A 7213-nucleotide genomic window follows, 5' to 3' on the forward strand; every position below is an offset into this window, starting at 1 on the left:
TATCTCTCCCATTTTATTTTTATAACTACTTTAATATATATATTATGTTATTATACTTTGATGGTTGTATGGTCGTGTATTTTCTTTTTCAATTTAGCCCCTCATTTTCTGTTTGTGTTAATCAATGACATGGTTCTTGTTAGGATTGTTTTTGTTCAATGTGAAATAGGGTGATTCTAATGTTTGACCTTTTGGTTAAAGGTATAACGTTTTTAGTTGAGTTATATTCACGTTAGGATTAGGATTTTTTTAGTGCGTAGTTTGATTCTTATTAGGTTAAGTTTCTAATTCTTTTGTACTTTTATAATCTTGGCAACAATTTTGACTTTTCTCTTAGGTAGTTTAATTCATTCTTTATAGTTTATCGTCAACCAAAGGAAGGGTGTGGTTGTAAAAAAATTAACTGTAAGGGACTTAATTGAAACTCTTTCCCTAAACCCTAGACCTAAAATTAAGGAGCAAAATATGTGCTTAGTCCCCCTCTCACCTCTCCCAAAAAAACTGAAAAATAAAAGCATCATAAATTTAATATCTAAAATTTGAAGTTTATGACTATTTGATAACACAATTTTCAATATTTGAATTTTAAAATATCGATTTTGTCCTTAATTACCTTGTTTGATCCGTCTAAATTTGAATATTTTCTAGACATTATATAGCTTCAGATTTATTAAATAAATTTTTTTTATTTATATTATATAAAATAGACCAATTAATATTAATATTAAAAGTTTGAATATGCAAGAAATTTATTAGACATTTTTAACAATAAAATTAATGGTTTAACAGCCTATCATATAGTTTGGTAAGTTTATTTATAGACTAAATAAACATAAACTTTGATGATAAGATCAAACATCGATAAATGTAGCCTTAATCTTTGTCACAGGTGGCAAAATTATTTTGATATAGCGTCCATTTTGCAAATATATAAAGCTAATGTGCATGATATTAAACTTACTCAAAACATAAATGTAAGGCTTAATCATTGATAATGTTGACTTTTAATATTCCCGGTCCTGCCTTTGACTCTCTCACATGGGTATGCTTTCGGTGATCAACGGTTTACACTAACATATTAATTAATAATTACACTCATTTGAAGGCATGGTTTGTGGGTTAAGGAAGAGCTGCATGCTATCATGGCTTTTAAGTTTTAATGCACTTCCATTTTCAATAAATATTTAATTTTTTTTAATGCAAAAAAAAATAATAATAATAATAATAATAATAATTATTATTATTATTATTATTATTATTCAACTAATTTTAATAAAAATAACTTTAAGCCACTTAATTTAAAATTATTGAAAGATTATATAAACAAAATAGAATAAAATTGAAAACAATATTTCAATATAAATTATTTAAGTTGTCAACCCTCTCTCGACACCCATAAATATTAAACTAATTTCAAACACGAAACGTAATATGCAAAATTTTCAAGTCCAAATTTATTTATTTATTTAATTTCATCGGAATTAGCACACGAGTTGTTCTGCGAGCGCCACATGTTGTAGTAATAGTAGATCTTTATTTTGTAAATGCTAAAAAAAAAATTAGACTTTCTAAAGTTCTATGTTCTCATTGGGATTACAAATGTAAGTAAGAATTAAATAAACCTTATACGTTTCATTGATTAATTTAATGAATCAATAGATTTCTATAAATAATGTAATATAATATAATATATTACAAATTGAAAGAGAAATAAAATAAAAACAAATTTCAATATCTATATCAATAGAGTCAAAAGGCTAGGATAGGAAAAAGCCATATAAATGCAGCCAAATGGAAACCCTAAATTAATTAATCAAATGATGCATATAAACACTTCAAATGTGGAGAATTTAAACACAAAATGTTCATAACTATCTCTTTGAATTCTAGTTTATCGAGCTATTTTACTAAAGTTTCATGTCTATAATCATCAAACGAACTTAAATAATAAATCAAAGGGAGATTTAAAAGCAATCACAAACAAACAAAAAAAAATCTTTGAAAAATGAAATATTCACAGCAAGTACAGAGTTATCATAGACTTATGACTTCTAAGCAAAATGATACCAAAATATATGTTGCTAATTAGATAGATTTGTAATTAATGCTAAAAGAAGAAAGCACAAGAACAATAAATAAATAAATAAAAAGAATCTTTTCTAGGTCAGATTACTCCACCATAAAAGTTTCCCAAGTATTTTTTCAATTGAACATGGGTTCATGTATATGTTTTCAAGCCAAAATGTCAAGTCAGCAGCAAATTATTGAAGGAATTAAATAATTCCCAATTTACAACTTTAAAAAAGAAATTCTAACCCCTTTTTTCTGATCATTAATTATGGACTAAATGAGTATTTCTTGAATGTAAATATTAAACTTAGACTATTAAAGTCTAAAAAGAAAGTAGACCAAAGAAAAAAAGTCATACCCTAAATTTAGTCAGTCGTGTCAATAGATTGGTAAATCTTCAAATATCGAATAGAGGACTCCAAAAGAAAAGGAGTCAAAATCTCCTCGAAGGCAGTAAAAAATGACTAAGACTCCAAAGGAGTTGAGCCTCGATTAAGGGGAGGCGTACTTTGTTCGAAGGGAGGTGTTGGATGATAAAAGTCCCACATCGGCTAATTTAGGGTTTATAAACAAAGAATACTCTCTCCATTGGTATGAGACCTTTTGGGGAAGCCCAAAGCAAAGCCATGAGAGCTTATGCTCAAAAGTGGACAATATCATACCATTGTGGAGAGTCGTGTTCGTTTGGTAAATTAAAGTAAAGATGTTGTTACGTTATAAATATAAACATAATTAAACGGTAATTAATACGTACCCAAGTCCCTTACTCTAAGGAGAAAAAAAAAACTTCAAAAATCTTAATCAAAGTCGTATTTTAAAGAACGAATTACCTTCTTCTTTCTTCGTCCCGCCTCGAGATCCAATCTAAATAAAAAAACATGAGACTCTCATGGCATTATGATTGGAAAAGAATTTTAATTTTGAGATTGGTGCAGCTTGAACTGTGTAAGTTCATGCATGCCATATTCATCATCTAATTAAAGGTCAAACACATGGAGCTGAGTAATGGTTCTCTTACAAGGCACCCCATTTAGGTGACAAACAACTTGTCTAGGTTGCCTGCACCCACATAGATTTCTTGTCTTTTTTATTTTTTAATTCGTTTATGTTTTCTATTTGTAGCTTTAGCTTTCATATATATATTAGGTTCTTGCTGTTTTAGACTTTAAATTTTGTAGTTTTATTTTGTTGTGGAACTTTATCATAATTATTTAATAACAGTTAAAAGTCAGATTAAAGAAAAGAGAAAAAAATTATATAAAACAGTTGCATGTTATGAGTTCAAATAATTGAAGAACTATTTATGAAGAGCGTACCTTATAAGAAAGTGTTGATGATGATGAGGAGGAGGGGGAATATTCTTGGCTGGAAACCTATATTAAAAGTTATCTTTGACAAACAAATTATATTTATTATTCATCAAAACGCACTAAAATAGCAACTAAATCCAAACACTGCCTATGGTTATGATAATAATTATGATTAATCCGCTAACTACTAACTAATTAAAGAGCAATTATAGTTCGTCAAGTTCTTGATACTACCCTGCCTTTGAGTGCATGAACAAATGCGAAAATTATTAAGATTACCAAACCTCTTTAGAGAGTGGCTTAAACCTGAACTTTTGCAGACCTCGATGCAAGAGAGCTCTACAATCCTGCGAGATGGAAAAAAACACTGAGATGGATAATAGACCATCGTAGAAATTATGAACGCTAAAGAAACCAGTTTCCAAGTATTCAAACAATTCAAATGATTCAAATGGAAACTGTATAGAGCACAAATAGATTAATCGCATGAAGACATTTGAATCATTTGAATTGTTTGAAGTATAGAACAAATGCGAAAATTATTAAGATTACCAGGTTTAAGCCATTTGAATCATTTGAATTGTTAATCTATTTGTGCTCTATACAGTTTCCATTTGAATCATACTTCAAACAAGTTTTTAACGGATAATTTCTATTAAAATAAGTATAAAACATTCTAACAAAATCAATAATATTTGGTAAACAAAAATATAATATAATATTCTACCACATTACTAAAAACTCAAATTTCAAATCACAAAATAGTCTTCAACACTTAAAAAGCCTTAAAAAATATATGTATATATTCATTTATTGAGTTAATGTATGTATATATGTATATATTCATTTATTGAGTTAATGTATGTATATATGTTAGGGGTGGGGCAAGGGCAGGGATCAGGATGGAGAATATAATCTCCATCCCTAGAAGTAGATGAAAATTATCCCTAGAAGTAGATGAAAATTCTCTCCGCTCCCTCCCCATTTCTCATTTATATGGAGATTTCCCACCCCATTGTTATTAAAATTAGACTCCTATACGCTTGAATTTAACTTTGATGACAATTATATTGAAATCTAGTTAAAAGCTATTATGATTTTAACATTAGTAAATTACCACCAAGTCTCCCAATGCTCTTTCATATGTGGCTTAAAAACGCAAACATCTTATGAGCTATGGTTGTTAATTTACTCCATAAGAGGTTGAAGATTGTCATAAATATCAAAAGCGCAAATCCAAAAACAGAATCAACAGCAATAAATTGGAGACTGCCAACATTAAAACAAAATTACAAAAATTTAGATAGAAAACTATACAATAATAAAGAGAGATTTTGAAACAATAAGAAGGAAGCTAGGCTTCACCTGCTGATATAGTTGCATATAAGAAAGAATCATGTCACTTTGGAGTATGCTTCCATGGGATGCCTCAGGGCATTCTACATAATGTTCAATATTAGGAAAAGTGAAAAAGAAAGGGCATTCTACATAATGTTCAATATTAGGAAAAGTGAAAAAGAAACTAACTCATAGTAAACTATAATACAGTAAATATAGACTGTGATCACACCTGAGAATCTTCAGTCATTGAATCAGCGTCATCCAGAATTATTATATTGAATGGTTGACAAGGATAACCCCTAAATTCTTTTTCCTTTTCTAACAAGTGTGAAGTTCATAACAGGAATGCTATGAAAATGTTATAGCTAAGATTAAGAAAATTACCCATGGCATTGACCACTGCTTGCTGCAACACCAGCAAAATCTTTAATCCTAGTCCGAACAACATTGATCCCACGGTCACCACTTGCATTCAACTCCAAAACTCTGAACTTGTATGAGTTCAGGACTAAATAATGTTTCCTATATCAGATATATTTTATATCAAATAAAAACTAATAAGATATTCAAATAGTACATTTCATGTTTTATACAGTAAGATTGCATTAACGTTAGAATTAATCCAAGCAGATTGAAGTGTTTTGTTATCAAATAAGCAAATCACGAATGCCATGAGCAAAAACCTCCCGAAATCAATGACTTACATTTAACCATGCTGATAGTGAGGCCATGATTTATTTATAATTTCACGTTTCAACTTCAATTTATTGCTAAATCTCATAGATAGACACTTTAGACAACACCTTAACCAAAAAATTACAAACGAGCAGAAGGAAACCTAATTCCTCAGCTGCAAAGAATCAACGTCATCTCTTACAACGGATTCTAAAATTCTCATCCTAAACTACCGGTTAGTTCTGCATAAAATCAAAGTCACCTCTTACAATGGATTCTAAAATCCTCATCCTAAACTACCGGTTAGTTCTGCATAGAATCAAAGTCATCTCTTACAACGGATTCTAAAATTCTCATCCTAAACTACCAGTTAGTTCTGCATCGAATCAAAGTCATCTTACAACGGATTCTAAAATTCTCATCCTAAACTACCGGTTAGTTCTGCATAGAATCAAACAACTTCATCCTGATGCATCACATCTTTCACTACCTTCGGCCGACTGTCAATCGAAAAAATGGACGACGGTTGAGATTACGCAACACATTCTGAGAAACAAGTGAAACAAAAGAACGTAAAACAGAAACGTACTACATCTCCGCCCATGGTTGAGAGCTCAGCAACAATGGCGCGCCATTTCTTCTTCCCCCAACGCACTGATCCACCTCCCCGGCATTGCAAATAGGGTTTTTTGATTTTCCCGCGTTTAGTCGGATTCTTCTAATTCCTTCACGGATTTAAATCGGCCCTAAATTCTCAGATTATGCTTTGTGGGCTGGGCTTTCGGCCCTTTTCTTATTGGGCCCAATTTCTCTCTTTGCTTCTTTCCTACAATTTCTTTTGCTTTTTCTTTTTTTTTTTTTTAATTATTAAAAAAATTAAACCTTTCATTTATAATATTTTTTAAAAAAATACTAATAATTTAATCGTTTAATTATATTTTTCATATTTATATAACTCAATTTCAATATATAATTTTGAAAAGCGGTCAAATTATTTTTAAGATTGGAAAATAAATAATAAAAATAATTATAAAATTAAATAAATATATATAGATAATTATAATGTAGGCAAAAAGCTCACCGCTCAAGAATATAATTTCACGAGAATCCATGAATCAATTTAATTCATAAAATTTTCATTTATTTGAACCGAACCCAACCCAAATTGTACGAATTGGGTTCGGTTGTTCAAATTTCTTTCAGGTTATCGAGTTTTTTAACGACCCTACTTCTAATAACTAAGATTCAAAACCCTTCTGCAAATATCGCATTCACGAGATTTTTGTCAATCTTAAGAAGACTGATCTCGACTCTTTTCTTCTTCTTTTTAGCTTAATAACATTGAGTACGAGAACTCAAACACCTCACCTATTTCTCGAGTTATATGCTCGGGTTGACAAATCAATATCGATTCAAACCCGATAAACGAAGTAACTATAGTGTCTTTTTCTTCCACCAATTAAAGGTTTATAGGCATTTGGGAGTTTGATGGGTTGAGATAACCATTCATATGATAGGAGAAAGGGAGTTGGTGTTTAGGTATTATTGCTTCTTTACTACAACTTGTCAAGATCATGAGTTAGGTTCTTTCCCAAATTTCAAATTCTAACCTAACGTTGTCACGTGGGAATAGTCTAATTGATAAAAGTTTGTATAAAGAACTGCAACTTGAATTGTCTCAGCTTTGACAAACTGTATCGCTCGAGTTCTATAATAACGAAAAAAGTTCGGAAAATGAAACATCCCTTATAAGAGTGCGAAAATCTCTCTCTAGCATACGCGTTTTAAAATAGTGAGGCTGACGACAATATATGTTA

General features: G+C 30.2%; 1 long non-coding RNA gene across 3 annotated transcripts; it reads right to left on the minus strand.

Annotated features, from left to right (window-relative positions):
• Positions 1-1961: 1961 nt before the first annotated feature.
• LOC111797336 (uncharacterized) lies at positions 1962-6110 on the minus strand. 3 transcript variants are annotated; one of them, XR_015421323.1, is made up of 5 exons: positions 5986-6110; positions 4951-5243; positions 4746-4819; positions 3387-3727; positions 1962-2934 (listed from the first exon to the last, which is right to left on the minus strand). It is a non-coding gene; the product is annotated as an uncharacterized LOC111797336 (long non-coding RNA). The 3 variants fall into 3 exon arrangements; XR_015421322.1 differs by having other exon boundaries at positions 1962-3727; positions 5106-5243; XR_015421321.1 differs by having other exon boundaries at positions 1962-3727.
• Between the last annotated feature and the right edge of the window lie 1103 nt (positions 6111-7213).

Source organism: Cucurbita pepo, chromosome 6 (assembly GCF_057944985.1).
Source record: "Cucurbita pepo subsp. pepo isolate OVF chromosome 6, ASM5794498v1, whole genome shotgun sequence".
Taxonomy (NCBI): Eukaryota; Viridiplantae; Streptophyta; class Magnoliopsida; order Cucurbitales; family Cucurbitaceae; genus Cucurbita; species Cucurbita pepo.